Raw genomic sequence first — 22,314 nt, forward strand, 5'->3', positions numbered from 1 at the left:
TCGGTAACAGGGCCAGGCTACTGCCTACAGGCACTGCCTGTTAGTTGTTAATGAGCGAGTGCTGATTTCTGCAGGTCAGAGCATACGGATTACACTCCTGTGAGCGGTCCAGACCAATGGCGGATCCAGAGCCTGGTCTCGGGAGGGGCACTTCCAGATTATTTTATGTCCGCCGCCACAGAACAAGGGTGCTTATAGAACAGAGTACACAGTGTAGAGGTATACTGTATATTGTGTGGCACAGTGTATGCTATATGTGTATAACATAAACATATTTCACATGAAAACTTACAATTACTTGGCTTGGCCCTTGGGGATCTCGGACGCCACTTCAACACTTTGGCCAGGGGCTCGGCGGAGCTGATGTTGTGTTTTATCCTAATGAGAAAGATTTCATAATAAGGATTTGGAGAAGGGGCAGAGGGATAGCAGAGCAGGGAGAGGCTGGTGCTGCTACTAGGGGGTCATACCATGGGGGAGTAATAAAGCCCACCATAATGCCCCTCAGTAGAAATAATTCTCCTTATAATGTGACAATGCAAAAAATACCCCCTTGTAATGCCCCCAGTTGAGCTAATGTCCCCCATAGTATGCCAGTATAAAATACCCCTATATAGTGCCCCCAGTAAATGCCCCCATAATGTACCAGTATAAAATGCCCCATATATCGTGCCCCAGTAGATGCCCTCAGTGTCCCCCATACTATGCAAGTATAAAATACCCCTTCTTAGTGCCCCCCATAGATGACTCCATAGTACTCCTCTCCCCCCTTCCCCATAGTACCCACTATAATGTGTCCTAGTATAAAATGCTACTGTACAGAGCCCCCCATATAAAATACCCCTTCTTTGTGGCCTCAGTAGATGCCCCTATAGTGCCCACCAATAATGTGCCAGTAATAAGTGCCCTCAATAACGTGCCAGTAATAAGTGCCCTCAATAACGTGCCAGTAATAAGTGCCCCCAATAACGTGCCAGTAACAAGAGCCCCCCATCACGTGCCAGTAACAAGAGTCCCCCAATGTGCCAGTAATAAGAGCCCAGCCCCCCATCATGTGCCAGTAATAATCCCCCCCATCATGTGCCAGTAATAAGCCCCCCATCATGTGCCAGTAATAATCCCCCCATCATGTGCCAGTAATAGGCCCCCTCATCATGTGCCAGTAATAAGCCCCCCCAATGTGGCAGTAACAAGAGCCCACCTAATGTGCCTGTAAAACTATTGTAAAAAAAAAAAAAAAAAACACTTATACTTACCTCCTTGGCAGCAATGCGATGCAGGCCTCTTCCGGCCTGTGTCCCGCGCTGTATGGCTCAGGCGGCGCGATGACATCATCGCACCGCCTGCGCCGGCCTCTGATAGGCTGCCGGCCTAGTGCCTGCAGCCTATCAGAGGAAGGGGAAGGGACACGCCTCTCCCCTGCCGCAGCACAGCACAGGCAGATGACTATGGAGATGAGCGCAATGGAAGCGCTCCTCTCCCTGTACCCGAGTGCGGCGGCTCACTTGGGGGGGCATTTTAGTTGGGGGGGCACAGCGTGATGTAGGGGGGGCCGCGGCCCCCTCTGGCCCACCCCTGGCGACGCCACTGGGGCCAGGGCTGCGTGAAAAACAGAATATAGAACATGCTACGATTCTCATGCAACGCAGAAATGATGTGTGAAAAACAACGCTCATGTGCACAGACCCATTGAAATGAATGGGTCAGGATTCAGTGCCGATACTATGCGTTCACTCCACGCATCTCACCCATGCGGAAGTGAACGCACGGAACTCGCGCGGAAACTTCTAGACGCTAAAAAATTAGATACCTTGTTAGACGACAATATTCTCAAATACATGGGATACCCGAGTCCATCGTCTCAGATACAGGTGTCCAATTTGTCTCGAGATTCTGGAGAGAATTTAGTAAGAGACTGGGGATCAAACTGTCCTTGTCATCTGCATTCCATCCTGAGACAAATGGACAAACTGAAAGAGTCAACCAGGTACTGGAGCAGTTTTTAAGATGCTTTATGTCTGACAGAACAAGTGGAAGAGGTTTTTGTCCCTAGCGGAGTTTGCTATCAACAATCATGTTAGCTCCTCTAGTGGCATCTCACCTTTTTATTGTAATTATGGTTTTAATCGTTTTTCATCAGCTTCTGGGCTAAGCTCTGTGAGTCCTGCAGTGGATACTATCGTTAATGATCTGTGCACAGTTTGGGGCCAGGCTCACAAGATCCAGGAAAAAGCTTAAAGCATAAAGCACCACCAAATACTTACTAGAAGTGCACAAATAGTCCCACAAAATGGACAGTGACATACCAGAGGGGGATCAATGGCAAAAATTCCCACAAAAAATATGTATTTTAATCAGGGGCCATTTTTATGCGTTTTGAAGGGAAACTCTCAAAAATGTGCCCTGCTGGAGCCTAGAAATTTTTATTTTAGGCCATGGGAGTACGGGCCCCAAAAATTAGGCATTCACCGGACAGAAAAGAACAAGTGATTTTGTGGCTGGAGGTATATTAGCTGGTCAGTGGATAACTATTTTACTGTAGGCCAGTGGAGTACAGGCCCCAAACATTAGGCATTCACCAGACAGAAAAGAATAAGTGATTATGTGGCTGGACGTACATTAGACGGTCAGTGGATAACAATTTTACTGCAGGCAGGTGGAATACAGGCCCCAAACATTAGGCTGGAGGTAGGGGCTTTGCTAGGCTAAAACTTTCGGGGCCGGGTCACCTGATGTTTTGTCCCAGGCCCCGAATATACTGCCTGCCAGGCAGATACAACTGTATTGCGGTCCTCAGGCCGTCAATACAATTTAATGTAATGCACTGCAAGATCTGAAGGACCTGTGATGACATCACAGGTCATGTGATCAGTGCAGAAGGCAGGGGTTGAGAAGGACCTGCGATGATGTCACCATCATGTGACCAGTGCAGGAGAGGACGGCAGCGAAGAGGAGAAGAAGCTGTAGTGATGTCTGTATATAAGGAGAGGTAAGTGAAGGGAGAGGCAGAGCAATGCTGGGAGTTGTGGTTATTTAACTGGGACTGTAGGTTAGGGCTGTGTCACGGATGATGTTGCAGATAGCTGGAAGTTATGAATAAACGTCCGACTGGCTTGATCCCAAACTAAGGAGCATATAGGTGACCCCTATAAAACCCTAAGAGCTCACCCTGACTGCTAAGCACATACAAGGGTCTCAGAGGTAGACGATTGTATGCCCACGTACCTAAGACTGTGTGACACCTGAAAACCCTATAATAGTGAGGGGACACGACCACCGGCTCCCTGCACTTAATACGGAGGGAGTCAGGGTCACCTAGAATCAAGCCAGCAAGGAAACACAATACATGAAAGGACTTATCTGAACAAGCAGCAGCAGAAGCCTCCAGCAGTGAACACTTCAATCCAGGAAGTAGTATAAACTGCAAAGTGAGGCAGTATGCTTTGCAAATTTTGCAAAATGTGAAGATCAGACAATATTGCTTAGAATTCCCTTCACCATTAACAACGGTGTCAGACTGCCTATATAGAGATAAAATAGCTTCACAAACATTACCACGTAAATTGTCTGAGTGCAGAGCTAGACTGGATGAACTACTAGATGATACTGGAACATTTTTAAATAAATCTGAATTAGCTGCCAAACTTTCAATAAACGAACTACACACAATGCAATATGAATACTTAAAAGCACAAGTCAAGTTTTTTCTTGCACATTCTAGGTCAAACTCTGATCTCTCATGGTTTGAGAAACTTCTAACTCAGACAAAACCTCCTACGAAAATAATTGCTAACATAACCAGACAACTTAGTTTGATGGACAAACCCAATGCTCTATATTACATCAGAGAATGGGAAAATGACTTAAACCGGACATTTTCTGACATCGAGGTTAGTTTATTGTTATCTGCCCCAAAACAGATTTCTAGATGCATTACAATACAAGAAAATGCTTATAAGATATTAACTAGGTGGTATCTGACACCCCATAAATTGAGTAAAATATATCCCCTCACATCCAAAAATTGCTGGAGATGCAATATACAGGTAGGAGATTTCCTCCATATTTGGTGGTCATGTCCTAAGATAATTAACTTCTGGAAAGACATATTTCTCAAGATCAGGAAGATCTTGCATTTATCAGAGGTAAGACTTCCATTTCTTCCAGAAATAGCATTACTCTCTCTTTTACCGACTTCCCTGTCCAAGATAGAAAAGAGCTTGATAAGAATTTTAATAGCTGCTGGTAGATTACTAATTGCAATAAAATGGAAATCGGAGGACATCCCATCAAGACCTCAATGGTCCGCTAAAGTAAATGATATTGCCAGATTGGAGGAGCTCTCGCACTGGGAACTTAGGAATCACTCCAAATTTTAAAAAAATGGGGGCCTTGGAAGTCAGAAACACAGATCTAAAAGCTCTTAATTATGTCTACATAAACATAGATTAATAAATAACACATACACTAATATGTGAAAATATTCTGGTAAAGGGTCCGGCTGGTCTGTACTTGGAGTCTCGTTGGAGGATATTTAATATGCAAGAAACCTTACTCCTGAGTGGTTTTTTAACTACTTGAGGACTTTTAAATAATTGTCTAGAGGAAATATTGTTCTGTTCTCCCCCCCCCACCTTTCCCTCCCTCCCCTCATTCCCCTCCCCTTCTCTCCACCCCCCCTTTTTTTTCTCGTACCAGCTTAACACACCTGACTCTTAACCCCCCTCCCTCCCCCTCTTCCCATTAGTTATCCATAACTTCCTGTTTACCCCCTCTTCCTTATTCTACCACATATTACTTAATCAAAATGAATAGACACTAACATTGTATCTCCCCAGAACTATGTTGGATTTCATCAACCTAATACAGTGAACTCAAGGATATCTATACAGTTTCTGTTATACAGATTTTTTTTCTTTCTTCAAGTTATAATAACAAACCCCAGATACTAATGCATACTGTATTACTTTACAATGTCCAAATGCTATCTACTCGCTATACAACATGGTTGATGTATACCTTTCTACTAAGTGTCATTGTAGAACATTTTATATTATGTGGATGTTTATTTCTTGAAATAATAAAAATAATTTTGAAAGTGAGGCAGTATGGGAGGGAATATAAAGGAAAGAGGATTAGTCTAAATAGGTGACACCTGGGAGAAGGAAATGAGATGAGAAAGTGAAACCAAAACAAAGAACATCATGCAAGAGGTAGAGAAGGATGTCTGTCAGACCTTCTCACAGAACTGGCGGTGACAGGCTGAAGGGAGGGATGTTATCATGGGACTAAATGTTCAGGAGTGATATTATTTACATGGGACTGTATGTTGATTGCAGCTGTGGGAGGGAGTGATGTTTACATGGGACTGTATATTGATGGTGGCTGGGGGAGGGAGTGATGTTATTTACATTGGACTGTATGTTGAATGTGGCTGTGGGAGGGAGTGATGTTATTTACATGGGACTGTATATTGGAGGTGGCTGTGGGAGGGAGTGATGTTATTTACATGGGACTGTATATTGATGGCGGCTGTGGGAGGGAGTGATGTTTACATGGGACTGTATATTGATGGCGGTTGTGGGAAGGGGTGATGTTATTTACATGGGACTGTATGTTGAAGGTGGCTGTGGGAGGGAGTGATGTTATTTACATGGGACTGTATGTTGATGGTGGCTGTGGCAGGGAGTGCTTTTATTTACATGGGACTGTATGTTGGAGGAGACTGGGGAGGGGGTGATGTTACTTACATGGGACTGTATTTTGGAGGGGGCTGTAGACGGAGAGGGATGGTATTTACATGGGACTGTATATTGGAGGGGGCTGTAGACAGAGAGAGATGTTATTTACATGGGACTGTATATTGTAGGGACCTGGAGAGATGGTGTGATGTTATTTACATGGGACTCTATGGCGGAGGGAGGGAAATAGTGTTATTTACATGGGACCGTATGGTGGAGGGGCTGAGGAATTATAATTTGTGAGGACACTAAGAGGAGAAATATAACTACAGGGGGCACTTCAGGGGAGACTATTATAACAGGAGGGGGGCAATATAAGAACTAGGGGCACTGTAGGGGCATTTTAAATCCAGGGGACATTAGGCGTTCTTATTACTACTGGGGGCTCTAAAGGAGGGTCTTATAGATCCGCCTTATTTCTACAAAGAGCACTATGGGGGGCCTTATAAGTACTGAGGGGTCTGTGAGGGCATTATTAATACTGGAGGGCTCTTCTAGTCTTCTACTAATGGAGGCACTCTTGGGGAGCATTGTTACTGTTGGGGGCACTGTAGGGGGCAGTATTACTAAGGAGGGCATTCTAGAAGGGAATTACTATTGGTGGGACTACGAGGAGCAGTATTTCTTCAGGATAGTATTTGGGGGTATTGGGGAGCACAGCGAGCAGCAGGAGAACAATGTGGGGACTCCAGGTTGGGGGATGATTAAAGAAAAGTGAGGAAGCTAAGATGTCTGTGTGTCACACTGAGGCGGCTGAGAGAAGTTGTCTGGACCGAGTGGAGAAGATCATGACAGGGAAGATCAGAGGAGACGTCACCTGGGAGGCCCTGGATGTAAAAGGTACTGTATGTGCTGTTGTATAGCAAGTACAGCAAAATGCTGTGTGTGCGGGGAGGGTCGACTTCCAGGGGAGTATGGCAAACATGCCGAAAGGTGGGCTAAAAAAACTACAGATTGCTGCAGTTTTATTCCAGCCGCCTCTCGGCATGTTTACCGTGCTGCAGCCGGACCTCCGGCCCGCCCCATTATAGTGAATGGGGCCGGAGTGGACTTCCGGCGGCACGGTGCACTAGCGGTAGCACGCATCCAGCAGGCTGTTACCCCGCCGAACAGCCTGCAGGAGAAAGCTACCGCAAGTGTGGAAGTAGCCTTAGAGAATTGGGCCATATTCATTGGGGTTTGGGCTAGGGTTTCCACCCGTACGGGAATGATCCGGACAGTCCGGGTTTGTAATCCTGTGCCCGGGTACAAGCCTTTCTCAGACCCGGGCACAGCGATCTCTTTACTCTCCCGACTTCTGTAGCAGGTAGCCAATGAGCAGCAGTGCTGGTGGTGACGTCTAATCATACTGCCAGCCCTGCGGTCCGGCACTCTGCAGCCTGAAGACACCATAAGAAGACTCCTCCTCCCAGCCTGCTCCCTGATCAGAGGAGCCGACATTGCAGTAAGAACTGCTGGTCACTGCCCCCCTTCCCCATGGCTAGCTGGTGCCCTGTTAACCCTTACCCTCTTATTTACACAGCTGCTGGTGTTTAAACAGCCAGAGCTGGTGTAAATGATGCAGCTATGTAGTCTGGACCGAGGTCCGAGGGGGAGGGTTGTCAGGAGAGGCAGTGTTACTAGCTGTAGGACTGCCCTTCCACTGCATGATGGAGCCCCAGGAATCCTGCATAAAAGTGAGTGCATATGTGATCTGTAGTATATGCCCGTATGTAATAACACGTGTGATGTGTACTATGTGCCTGTATGTAATAACATGTGTGATGTGTACTATGTGCCTGTATGTAATAACATGTGTGATGTGTACTATGTGCCTGTATGTAATAACATGTGTGATGTGTACTATGTGCCTGTATGTAATAACATGTGTGATGTGTACTATGTGCCTGTATGTAATAACATGTGTGATGTGTACTGTCTGTATGTAATAACATGTGTGATGTGTACTATGTGCCTGTATGTAATAACATGTGTGATGTGTACTATGTGTCTGTATGTAATAACATGTGTGATGTGTACTGTGTCTGTATGTAATAACATGTGTGATGTGTACTAGGTGTCTGTATGTAATAACATGTGTGATGTGTACTATGTGTCTGTATGTAATAACATGTGTGATGTGTACTATGTGTCTGTATGTAATAACATGTGTGATGTGTACTGTGTCTGTATGTAATAACATGTGTGATGTGTACTATGTGTCTGTATGTAATAACATGTGTGATGTGTACTATGTGTCTGTATGTAATAACATGTGTGATGTGTACTATGTGTCTGTATGTAATAACATGTGTGATGTGTACTATGTGTCTGTATGTAATAACATGTGTGATGTGTACTATGTGTCTGTATGTAATAACATGTGTGATGTGTACTGTGTCTGTATGTAATAACATGTGTGATGTGTACTATGTGCCTGTATGTAATAACATGTGTGATGTGTACTATGTGTCTGGATGTAATAACATGTGTGATGTGTACTATGTGTCTGGATGTAATAACATGTGTGATGTGTACTATGTGTCTGGATGTAATAACATGTGTGATGTGTACTATGTGTCTGTATGTAATAACGTGTGATGTGTACTATGTGTCTGTATGTAATAATATGTGTGATGTGTACTGTGTCTGTATGTAATAACATGTGTGATGTGTACTGTGTCTGTATGTAATAACATGTGTGATGTGCAGTATGTGCATGTATGTAATAACATGTGTGATGTGTACTATAGGCCTGTATGTAATAACATGTGTGATGTGCAGTATGTGCATGTAAGTATTTTCTTTTTTTTTAATTTCTGGAGAACCCCTATTAAACACCATGCTGGCTTCAGGGTGAATGTTCCTAGTTTTATTTTAGTTGCAGCCTATGGAGAGTATCCTCGGAGTCTGGTAACTTGTAGGCCATAGTGATGTCCAGTACATCCTGGCCCCGTACATCTGTGCTTAGCATCTGAATAATTGCACACCATGGATGTTCCTGGTATCATTATACTGAGAGTTCTTTCTATCCTCCACCTAGTAAGATTGTTACGATCTTCCAATCTTCCAGTTTATTAAATGTCTATTATGCCATAATAGAGCTTGCCCGGCTCACTTCAGCCTTGGAGGCCTGCTCTTGGAAGATAGCGACTTCAGAAATCTCCAGCAGCAGGTTCTCAGATCCTGTGAGGGGCACCTATCTGGGCATAACTACTGTGAGGGGCACATATCTGGGCATAAGTACTGTAAGGGGGCACATATCTGGGCATAACTACTGTGAGGGGGCACATATCTGGCTATAACTACTGTGAGGATACACATATCTGGCATAACTACTGTGCGGGGGCACATATCTGGGCATAACTACAGCGAGGGGGCACATTCCTAGGCATAACTACAGCCACGGGGCACATATCTGGGCATAACTACAGCAACAGTTATGCCCATAACTACAACTACAGGGGCACAAAAGTAGGCATAACTACTGTGACAGGAACAAAGGTGGGCATAACTGCTGTGAGGGGCCACAAGGAGGACATAACTATTTTGAAGGGACCACAAGGTGGGCATTGTCCTAAGGAAAATGTCCTAGATTACCCTGCTATACTTTGGCATTGCTCAGTCTTACAGGCCAGCACAGCGCCCCCTGCTGGTGATTTCACAGAGGCAGTCACCATCCTTTCCTTATGTGATTATTCTTTTTTTCTCTTCTTTCCAAAATGGGGTCACTTGTGGGGTAGTTATACTGCCCTGGCATTCTAGGGGCCCAAATGTGTGGTAAGTAGTTTGAAATCAAAATCTGTAAAAAATGGCCGGTGAAATCCGAAAGGTGCTCTTTGGAATGTGGGCCCCTTTGCCCACCTAGGCTGCAAAAAAGTGTCACACATGTGGTATCTCCGTACTCTTTGGGGTGTCATTTTACATATACCCATGCTGGGTGAGAGAAATATCTTGGCAAAAGACAACTTTTCCCATTTTTTTATACAAAGTTGGCATTTGACCAAGATATTTCTCTCACCCAGCATGGGTATATGTAAAATGACACCCCAAAACACATTGCCCAACTTCTCCTGAGTACGAAGATACCACATGTGTGACACTTTTTTGCAGCCTAGGTGGGCAAAGGGGCCCACATTCCAAAGAGCACCTTTCGGATTTCACCGGCCATTTTTTACACATTTTGATTTCAAACTACTTACCACACATTTGGGCCCCTAGAATGCCAGGGCAGTATAACTACCCCACAAGTGACCCCATTTTGGAAAGAAGACACCCCAAGGTATTCACTGATGGGCATAGTGAGTTCATGGAAGTTTTTTGTCACAAGTTAGTGGAATATGAGACTTTGTAAGAAAAAAAAAAAAAAATCATCATTTTCCGCTAACTTGTGACAAAAAATAAAAAGTTCTATGAACTCACTATGCCCATCAGCGAATACCTTAGGGTGTCTACTTTCCGAAATGGGGTCATTTGTGGGGTGTTTGTACTGTCTGGCCATTGTAGAACCTCAGGAAACATGACAGGTGCTCAGAAAGTCAGAGCTGCTTCAAAAAGCGGAAATTCACATTTTTGTACCATAGTTTGTAAACGCTATAACTTTTACCCAAACCATTTTTTTTTTTACCCAAACATTTTTTTTTTATCAAAGACATGTAGAACAATAAATATAGAGAAAAATTTATATATGGATGTCGTTTTTTTTAAAAAATTTTACAACTGAAAGTGAAAAATGACATTTTTTTGCAAAAAAATCGTTATATTTCGATTAATAACAAAAAAAGTTAAAATGTCAGCAGCAATGAAATACCACCAAATGAAAGCTCTATTAGTGAGAAGAAAAGGAGGTAAAATTCATTTGGGTGGTAAATTGCATGACCGAGCAATAAACGGTCAAAGTACTGTAGGTCAGAAGTGTAAAAAGTGGCCTGGTCATTAAGGGTGTTTAAGGTAGGGGGGCTGAGGTGGTTAACACGAGCGGATCCTGTGCAGGTAATCTGCTGTGTGAAAGAGACAGCAGAAAACGGAGCACTAACATGATTGATGATGCTCCGTGCCTCTCTGTTATCTTTTTACTACATAATTACTGTGGCAACTTTATCTCACTGAGATTTTATAGAAAAAAGATCACAGGGAGGAAAAGAGCATTATCAATAATGTTAGTGCTGCGTGTCTCTGCTTTCCGGAACGGGGCTTGGCTCTCTTTCACTCAGCAGATTACCCAAACGGCTCCACTTGTGTGTAAGAGCCCTTAGTGTAAAGAAAATCTGACACCTCTTTGTAAAAATGGGGGGGCATTCCAAAGTTTGCACTGGGGCCCAGTCAGTTCTAGTTACGCCCCTGGACACGCCCACCCTCTCTCCCTTTTGTTCGGGTTTGGCTTTAAGAAAAGGTGGCAACCCTAGTTTGGGCCCTGGATCCTTTGAGACCCTAGCAACGCCCCTGGCTAGAGGTATATTAGGCGGTCAGTGGATAACAATTTTACTGCAGGCCAGTGGAGTACAGGCCCCAAACATTAGGCATTCACCGGACAGAAAAGAACAAGTGATTATATGGCTTGAGGTATATTAGGCGGTCAGTGGATAACAATTTTACTGCAGGCCAGTGGAGTACAGGCCCCAAACATTAGGCATTCACCGGACAGAAAAGAACAAGTGATTATATGGCTTGAGGTATATTAGGCGGTTAGTGGATAACAATTTTACCGTAGGCCAGTGGAGTATAAGCCCCAAACATTAGGCATTCACTGGACAGAAAAAAAAAAGTGATTATGTGGCTGGAGGTATATTAGGCGGTTAGTGAATAACAATTTTACCGTAGGCCAGTGGAGTACAGGCAAATCAAGGAAAAATATATATAAAACATTCTGCACGATATGATAATGAATGTTGCGGATGTACATGGTTACATTTATACAGTCACAGAAAATAATGCACTATAATAATAGATGCAAGCATAACATATGGACTAAGCCCTCACTCTATTGATAAAATCTGAGACACTTGGTCAATACATTTTGATCAAAACACATCTAAACCCACCTACCAAGCGACAAGGTGGTCTCAGTTCAGGCGGGTCCTACGCTAAACCTACCCATGCAGTTATGCATTTATGTTCAGGAGCACAGACCCCGCACATATAGTGTGTTGCTCCTAGTTACCTCCATGTGCAGCAGCAACCGGTGGGAGGAGGAGCACACACACCTATATGTACCACCTTAATCAAGGTCGCCTATTAGATAGGTGGGGCAAAAGTGCACATGAATGCTACTCCCAAGATAGGAGCGTATTCACAAATGAAGGTGCCACTCCTTTAAGACAAGTCAAACAAATCTCGGAAAAAAATATATAAAACATCCTGCACGATATGATAATGAATGTTGCTTGCATCTATTATTATAGTGCATTATTTTCTGTGACTGTATAAATGTAGCCATGTACATCCGCAACATTCATTATCATATCGTGCAGGATGTTTTATATATTTTTTTTCCCTATAATAGTGGGGGACACGACCACCGGCTCCCTGCACTTAATACGGAGGGAGTCATGGTCACCTAGAATCAAGCCAGCACAGAAACACAAATAAAGGAAAAATACTTATCTGAGGAACCGGCAGTTGCAGGCTCTAGCAGTAAACACAATCCAGGAAGTAGTATAAACCGCAAAGTGAGACAGTATGGAAGGGAATATAAAGGGAGGCAATCAGTGTAAATAGATGACAGCTGGGAGAAGGAAAAGAGATGACAAAGTGAAACCAAAACAAAGAACATCATGCAAGAGGTACAGAAGAACGTCTGCTAGAGCTTCTCAGAGAGCTGGCGGTGACAGTACCCCTCCCTCTACGAGTGGACTCCGGACACTCAGAGCCCACCCTCTCAGGATGGGACCTATGGAAAGCCCTGATGAGACGAGTGGCCTTAATGTCCGCCACTGGGACCCACATCCTCTCCTCAGGACCATAACCTTCCCAATGAACGAGGTACTGGAGAAAACCGCGGATAATGCGAGAATCCACAATCCTAGAGACCTGAAATTCAAGATTACCATCAACAACAATCGGAGGAGGAGGCAAAGAGGAGGGTACAGTGGGTTGGACATACGGTTTTAATAGGGACCTGTGAAAAACATTATGGATCTTCCAAGTCTGAGGAAGATCAAGACGGAAGGCAACGGGATTGATGATGGACAAGATCTTGTAAGGCCCAATAAACTTAGGACCCAACTTCCAGGATATTCTTTGTAGACAACCACTTCAGATCCGGACCAGGCACACGTCTCTTATCCGCCACACGCTTATATCTCTCACTCATCCTCTTCAGATTACCCTGAATCTTTTGCCAAATAAATGACAAAGACGAGGAAAATCTCTCCAGAGAATGTCCCAAACTGCGGATGAAACCCATATGCACCAAAAAAATGGTGACTTATCCGAGGACTCCTGGCGACGGTTATTTAAAGCAAACTCAGCAAGGGACAAAAAAGAATATCAATCCTCCTGATTCTCTGCCACAAAACAGCGCAGATATGTCTCCAGATTCTGATTGATGCGTTCAGTCTGGCCATTCGACTGCGGGTGAAAAGCAGAAGAGAGCGACAACCGAACCCCCAAGCGAGAACAGAAGGCCTTCCAGAATCTGGAAACAAACTGCGTGCCCCTATCAGAAACTATGTCTGAAGGAATGCCATGCAATTTGACAATGTGATCAACAAATGCTTGCGCCAGCGTTTTAGCATTGGGTAACGCAGGAAAGGGAATGAAATGCGCCATTTTGCTAAAACGGTCCACTACTACCAGAATCACAGTCTTCCCCGAGGAACGAGGCAGGTCCGTAATGAAGTCCATGGACAGATGCGTCCAAGGACGGGAAGGAATGGGTAACGGGAGGAGAGAACCCGATGGCCGTGAATGAGGGACCTTGGCACGAGCGCAGGTCTCGCAGGCTGCCACAAAACCCTCAACCGTCTTACGAAGAGCCGGCCACTAGAATCTCCAAGCAATGAGATCCACTGTGGCTCTACTCCCTGGGTGCCCAGCAAGGTCAGTATCGTGGTGCTCCTTAAAAACCTTGTGTCGTAAAGCGAGAGGCACAAACCACCTCCCAGGAGGACAAAAATCAGGAGCCTCTGCCTGGACTGCCTGAACCTCTGCCTCCAAATCAGGATAAAGAGCAGAGACGACCACCCCTTCAGCCAAAATGGGACCCGGGTGTTCAAAGTTCCCCCCTCCCGGAAAACAACGTGACAGAGCATCAGCCTTCACATTTTTAACCCCAGGGCGGAACATGACAACAAAATTAAATCTAGAAAAGAATAAAGACCATCTGGCCTGGCTCGGGTTCAGAGCTTGGCTGATTCCAAGTAGGCCAGATTCTTATGGTCGGTAAACACGGTAATAGGGTGTCTGGCTCCCTCTAGCCAATGGCGCCATTCCTCAAAAGCTAATTTGATGGCCAACAACTCCCTATCTCCCACATCGTAATTTCTCTCTGCGGAGGAGAGTTTCTTCGAGAAAAAGGCACACGGTCGCCATTTGGCAGGAGAGGGACCCTGAGACAAGACCGCACCCACACCCACCTCAGAAGCGTCCACCTCAAATATGAAAGGCAGAGAGACATCAGGTTGTACCAAGATGGGAGCGGAAGCAAAACTCTCTTTGATACTAGAAAAGGCCTTAAGCGCATCTACCGACCCGGAGGAAAAATCTACCTCCTTTTTAGTCATATCAGTGAGTGGCTTAACAACAGAGGAATTATCAAAATAAACTTCCTGTAATAATTGGCAAAACCCAAAAACCGCATCAGCGCCTTCTGATTCTCAGGAAGCTCCCAATCAAGCACAGCGCGGACCTTCTCAGGGTCCATGCGAAAACCAGAAGCGGAGAGAAGAAAACCCAGAAATTGAATCTCTGGAACCGCAAACACACATTTTTCCAGTTTAACGTACAATTTATTCTCCCGCAGAATGAGCAAGACCTGACGTAGGTGGTCCCTATGAGTTTTGAAATCAGGAGAAAAAATCAAAATGTCGTCTAGATACACCAGTACAAATTTCCCCATTAAATGATAAAAAATGCTGTTCACAAAATGTTGGAAGACGGCTGGAGAATTCATCAAACCAAAGGGCATAACCAAATTCTTGAAATGGCCCTCAGGGATATTGAAGGCCGTCTTCCATTCGTCCCCTTCCCTGACCCTGACTAGGTTGTATGCCCCTCTTAAATCCAACTTAGAAAAAACTTTAGCCCCAACAATCTGGTTAAGCAGGTCCGGGATCAGAGGAAGCGGATAAGGGTCACGAATTGTGATACAGTTCAGCTCCCTGAAATCCAGACATGGTCTTAAAGAACCATCTTTTTTCTTAACAAAAAAAAAAAAACAGCGGCAACAGGTGACTTCGAGGGTCGGATGTGTCCATTTCTCAGGCTCTCAGAGATAGCATAGCGACTCTTTCAGGTTGGGAGAGATTATATAAACATGATTTTGGCAGTTTGGCGCCTGGGATGAGATTAATAGGGCAATCGTACTCCCGGTGAGGGGGCAGCTCCTGGACACCACTCTCTGAAAACACATCCGAAAATTCAGAGAGAAAAGATGGTACAGTCTTGGTAGAAACCTCTGAAAGAGACGCCGTGAGGCAATTCTCTCTGCAAAAGTCACTCCAACCATTTATTTGCCTTGCTTGCCAATCAATGGTGGGGTTATGTTTAGTGAGCCAGGGTAGCCCCAACACTAGAGGAGTAGGTAATCCGCTTAGGACGAAACATGACATATCCTCAACATAAGCGTCACCCACAGTCAAACGGATATTGTGAACTATGCCCTTTAACGATTTTTAAGAAAGTGGAGCGGAATCGATAGCAAAAACAGGTATATCCTTTGTGCCAAAGTGCATACCTGGAAACCATGTGTTATAGCAAATTGATTATCAATGAGATTGACAGCTGCTCCACTATCTACAAAAATCTCACAAACAATGTTCTTGCTATCTAGTACCACCCTGGCAGGTAGGACAAAACGGGAACTACAAGCAAACGGCAAACCTTCAATTTCCGCATCAATCTTGCCAATAGTAACAGATGGAAAGTTTTTAGAGGGTTTTTTTCTTCTTGTTTCTTTATTACCCTCAGAAAATTCCCTGAATCTCCTAGAGGGGCAAACATTTGCCAAATGATTTATACCCCCACAACAGAAACAAACCCTCCTCTGAGAGCTTAATCCTCTACTATCAGAGGCAAGCAAACCCAGCTGCATGGCCTCCTCCTCAGAGGAGATTGAGAGAGACTGAGGCCCCTGCGCACTGAATGAGACCGCCCCACTGTTCTTGGACTGAATATGACAGGAAGGAGTGGTCTCTCCTCTCTCTCTAAGACGCCTGTCAATACGAACAGCTAGAGACATGGCAGACTCCAACGAGGCAGGTCTCTCATTAAAAGCAAATGCATCTTTCAATCCCTCTGAAAGACCATGGCAAAATTGACTTCGGAGTGCAGCATCATTCCAACCAGTATCAGCTGCCCATCTCCGAAATTCTGAACAATATATCTCTGCGGACTGTTTACCCTGGCATAAAAGACGCAGTTTAGATTCAGCCAGAGCAATACGATCCGGGTCATCATATATCTGCCCCAGGGCTAAAAAAAATTCATCCACCGATCGGAGGGGCCGTGCCCCCACCGGCAGCGAAAAGGCCCAAGACTGAGTGTTATCCCTGAGCAGCGAGATGATGATCCCCACCCTCTGCTCCTCATCACCAGAGGAATGGGGAAGTAGGCGAAAATGGAGTTTGCAAGCCTCTCTAAAACGAACAAAATTCTCACTACCCCCGGAGAACGTATCCGGAAGCTAGATCTTAGGCTCGGAACAAACTCCATGAACGCAAGCAGAACCAGTCACCTGAAACTGAGACACAGTTTTACGGAGATCTGCTACCTCCAGTGAAAGACCCTGCATGCGGTCAATCAAGGCTGAAACCGGATCCATGCTTAAGACGGTAGTGGCGGTTTATAATGTCACGGATGGTGTTGCAGAAAACTGGAAGTTATAAATAAAAATCCAACTGACTTGATCCTAAGCTAAGGAACATATGGGTGAGCCCTATACAAGCCCTAGAGCTCTCCCTGACTGCTAAGCCCATGCAAAGATCTTTATGATAGAAGATTGCATGCCCTCGTACCTAGACTGTGTGACACCTGAAAACCCTATAGTAGTGAAGGGACACGACCACCGGCTCCCTACACTTAATACGGAGGGAGTCAGGGTCACCTAGAATCAAGCCAGCACGGAAACACAAATAAAGGAAAAAGACTTATCTGAGGAACCAGCAGTTGCAGGCTCTAGCAGTGAACACAATCCAGGAAGTAGTATAAACCGCAAATTGAGGCAGTATGGGAGGGAATATAAAGGGAGGCAATCAGTGTAAATAGATGACAGCTGGGAGAAGGAAAAGAGATGACAAAGTGAAACCAAAACAAAGAACATCATGCAAGAGGTACAGAAGAACGTCTGCTAGAGCTTCTCAGAGAGCTGGCGGTGACATGGCCACAGGTCAAGTATGCACACCCAGTAGTCCAGGGGTTCCTCGCTGCTCAGAGCGTCCACATCGGCCGTTAATCAGGGAACACCTGTCAGTCTAGGCGTTACCTGAGGCTGGATCTGGAGGGTGGCTGTCGATGGGTTGGCTGCAAGAATGATCTCATATCTAAAGCGACTAACACATCTTCAAACCGCCCTCTTCTTGCAGGCGTGGTAGGATTGGTACCCGCACCTGTTTTCGCTGTTGGTGGAAATTCCTCTGCCAGCGCCCGCAACAGCAGAATGCAGCATCTCTCACAGCAAGGCCTGGAAATGCTGCATTCTGACAGCCCTCTGTGATGCTGGTAACATGTCCGCCATTTTGTGTTTGTACTGGGGGTCTAAGTACGTTGCCACCCAGTACTGGTCCTTGCCCTTTATGCTTTCTATATGGGGGTCCCTCTTCAAACACTGGAGCATGAAGACCCCCTTTTGCTCTAAATTGGAAGCGGTGGAGCGCCCTGGCTCCTGCTCATCACCCTGGAGAATGTCGTCCTCGGTCCCCTCCCCCGAGCCACGGACAACACTAGGGATCCCGAAAAGTTTAAAGTCCCCCTCAAAGCCTGCTCTTCTTGCTCCTCCTCCTCCCCCCAGCCACCATCCTCCTCTGACTCCTCTTCTGACTCCTGCTGACTTGTCTCAGGTGGAGTAGCCCCCCCTGGGAATTCATTCAGCATTGCAACTTCCTCATCTTCTAGCTCCTGCTCCTCGACGGCTTGATCAATGACACGACGCAATGCACGCTCCAGAAAGAAGGCGTAAGGTATGATGTCACTGATAGTGCCGTGGCAGCAACTGACCAGTTTGGTGATCTCATCAAATGGCTTCAGAAGTCTGCATGCATCGCGCATGAGCAGCCACTGGCACGGTGAAAAGAAACCAGGCTCCTCAGAAACTGTCCTGCTACAGAGTTTGCACAGGTAGTCGTTAATGGCACGTTGCTGCTGGAGCAGCCTAGCAAGCATATACAAGGTGGAGTTCTAGCGCGTTGGGCTGTTACAAATCAGACGTCTGACGGGCAGGTGGTGTCACAGCTGCCATGGTGTCACAGCTGCCTTCTTAAATGGCAGAGATTTTCGTGGCCTGCCGCAAGACATTCTGGACCCCGGGGTATTTGGCAATGAATCGCTGCATGACTAAGTTCAGGACGTGTGCCATGCACGGCACGTGTGTCATTTTGCCCTGTTTCAGAGCGCTCAGCAGATTGTTACCATTGTCGCACACCACTTTACCAACTGCCAAATTGAGCGGGGTTAGTCACTGATCGGCCTGTGACCGCAGAGCTAAAAGCAGTGCAGGACCGATGTGGCTCTTGGCTTCCAGGCACAACAGCAGCAGCACAGCATGGCAACGTCTCACCTGGCACGTCGAATAGGTTATGGGGAGCTTGGGGGTGCAGCGGAAGAGGCGGTAGCAGTGGGAAAAGGAGGAGACTGAGGATGGAGTAGGAGGAGGAGAAGAGGAGGCAGGCCTGCATGCAATCCGTGGCGGTAACATCAAACCCACACGGGTGCCACGGGTTATATGCTTGACGGCCGTCAGAAGGTTTACTCAGTGGGCAATAAGTTATGTACCTTCCCTGCCCGTGTTTGCTAGACCACGTGTCTGTGGTCAGATGTACCTTGGCACCGACACTGTGTGCCAGAGATATATTTAATTGCCGCTAAACGTGGCCATATAGCTCTGGGATGCCCTTTTGGCAGAAATATTTCTTTCCAGGGACCTTCCATTGCAGTGTTTTTTAAAGGCCTCTGAGTCCACCAGTTTATATGGCAGTAGTTGGCATGCTAGCATTTCTGACAAGCCAGCGGTCAGCTGTTGGGCAAGAGGGTTATCCGACGTCATCAACTTTTTATGCTCGAACATTTGTGCCATGGAAGCCTGCTTTCTGCCAGATGAACGTGACGACGGCACGGTGGAAGGTGGAGTGGAGGACAAATAGGAGGAGAAGGAGAAGAGGAAGGACGTGGAGCACCAGGAGTGTGGCTTTGTGGGTTCTGACGGCGTTGCTCCCACTGGGCTCGGTGATAGGAGGCCATGTGCCTTCTTAAGGCGGTCGTCCATGTCACGAACGTACCTGTACGCCGACGGATACCGCACGTGACAAGGGGTGGTTAACTTCCGGTTAACCCTTTATAGATACAATTCGGTATGCTGCCACCACGTGTTTTAACGGCACACGAACCGACTACCGGTCACTCACCCTAACGCAGAGCAGGGAATGAACCAGGTACTGCTTGCTGACCGATCGCAATCGTTCAGCCAAGCAACAATCAAAATGGCCTTTCTCACACAAAATGGTAACGTTACTCTCTTCAGAGACAGGATTCGTTAATTCCTTTGCTTAGAACACGGAAGACTTAGCAAATAAGATTTTTCAATCTTTTAATAAACACCTGGATGTTCGGGTTCGACGGGTTCGGGCGAACTTCAGAAAAAAGTTTGAGTTCGGGAGCCGAACTTGACCCCGAATCCGAACCCCATTGAAGTCAATGCGGACCCGAACTTTTGAGCACTAAAATGGCTGTAAAAATGTCATGGACAGGGCTAGAGGGCTGCAAATGGCATCACAATGTGGTTAAGAGCATGGCAAGTGCTCTGCAATCAAATTTGGATAAGGAAATTACTTTAAATAACATAAAATACCTAAAAAAAAAAAAAATCTTGATCTAGGAGGACGAGGTCCATATGGAGTAGGAGGTTGAGGAGGCAGTGTAGGTGAAAGTGGCGGTGGAGGAGGAGGAGGTAGTCTACACTGCTTTTTGCTTTAAAAATTTTATTTATTTTTTTAAATCAGGGTACACCCCAAAACATTGGGAAATATAATCTGTGATAACCCCCTCCAGTCGTGCTAAACACACGTTCAGACAATACACTGGCTGCAGGGCAGGCCAGCACCTCCAAGGGGTAAAGGGCAAGCTCTGGCCATGTGCCCAATTTGGAGACCCAGAAGTTGCAAGTGCTGACCCCTGTCAGTCAGTTTGTGTAGGCGTGTGCACACTTACTGCCCCACCATGTCGCACGTCCCCGTGATGTTCATGATCCAATTTGATATCTGCTCTATCAACTTTCGATGTTCTTTTATGCGCCTACCATGGTGATCACGAATGGTGGGGAATCAGGGTTCCACGCCGGAGAGGGAGCGTGAGAAAGAGAGACCACATCGAAGGGAGGATACATTTTTTAAAATGTAAAATTATAGAGCGAAATTTTGGGACAAATTATTAAAGCTTAAAAGTGGGACAACTTTTTAAAGTTTAAGCATTGAATGAAAGGATGTGGCCCGCAATAAATAATGAAGAATTTATTAAATTTTATTCCTTGTCAACTATCTGGCAAAATTTTAAAAATTTCACCTGACAATGTAATTGACGATTTTTAAAAAATGTATGTTCCTGTCACCTATGTAGAGATGCCCCAGTGACATCCACCATCCATTTGGATATCTTCTCTATCAACTTTCGATGTTCTTTTCTGAGCCTACCATGTTGATCACGGTTTTCGGCGAATCAGGGTTCCATGCTGGAGAGGGAGTGTGAGAAAAAGAGACCAAATTTAAGGGAGATAAAGTTATAAAAAAATTTGGGGATCGAGCGGAAATGTGGGAAAAGTTATTGAGGCGCAAATGTGGGACAAATTACAGAAGCCCAAATGTAGGCCAAAAGAGTAAAGCGGAAATGTGGGAAAAGCTGTTAAAGCGCAAATGTGGGACAAATTACAGAAGCCCAAATGTGGGCCAAAAAAGTAAAGCAGAAATATGGGAAAAGTTATTGAGGCAAAAATGTTGGCCAAAAGAGTAAAGCGGAATTGTGGGACAAATTTTTGAAGCGCAAATGTGGTACAACTTGTTAAAGTTTAGGCATTAAATCAAAGGAGGTGGCGCGCATCAATTAAAGAAGCATTTCAGAAATGTTATTCCCTGTCACCTATGCAGAGCAGGGGTTTATTCACATCTAAAATTGTATAATGTCAACCCAAGAATGTAGCAGAAAAATGACAGAAATTTATTAACCTGTCTACTTGGTAGAGCAGGGGTCTATGACAGAAAAAAATTGTTTATTGTCACCCTAAAATGTAAAATAAAAATTATTGAAATTTATTAAGCTGTCAACTAGGTAGAGGAGGGGTATATTACACCCAAAAATTTGTGAATTTCACCCAAAAGTGTAACAGGCAATTTTTTTTTTTACCCATCTACTAGGTATATCAGTGGTACATCACACCCAAAAATTGGTGAATTTCACCAGAAAATGTAACTAAGAATTTTTTTATTTTTTTTTATCGGTCTACTAGGTATAGCAGTGGTACTTTACACCCAAAAATTGTTGAATTTAAACTGAAAATGCAACTGACAATTTTTTTTTTAACCTGTCTACTAGGTATAGCAGTGGTACTTCACACCCAAAAATTTGTGAATTTTACCAGAAAATGTAACTGACAAAGTAGTGAAATGACATAAAATAAAATACGTACAAATAAAATAAAAAAAATTGATTTATGAGGTGGAGTTCCATATGGAGTAGGAGTTTGAGGAGACAGTGGACATAGCGGTGTAGGCGGAAGAGGTGGTGGAGGAGGACGAGGTAGCCAACACAGGTTTTTGGTATTAATTTAATTTTTTTAAATTAGGGTACACTCCAAAAGAGTGTAAAATATCAAAAATACAAGAATGAGCAATTGCGCTGCAGTATAACAATGGCTGGTTAGTGCCGGTATACATGTCTATTCTGCACAAGGTACGGACAAGTCCTGTGGGATCCATGCCTGGTTCATTTCAATGAATGTGAGCTTGTCCACAGAGCTGTGGACAGGCAGCTGCGCTTGTCTATGATGACGCCCCCTGCCGTGCTAAACACACGTTCAGATAATACACTGGCTGCAGGGCAGGCCAGCACCTCCAAGGCGTAAAGGGCAAGCTCAGGCCATGTTCCCAATTTGGAGACCCAGAAGTTGAAGGGGCAGATCCGTCATTCAGTACGTGTAGGCGTGTGCACACATACTGCTCCACCATGTTGGTGAAAT

Source organism: Bufo bufo, chromosome 2 (assembly GCF_905171765.1).
Source record: "Bufo bufo chromosome 2, aBufBuf1.1, whole genome shotgun sequence".
NCBI lineage: Eukaryota > Metazoa > Chordata > Amphibia > Anura > Bufonidae > Bufo > Bufo bufo.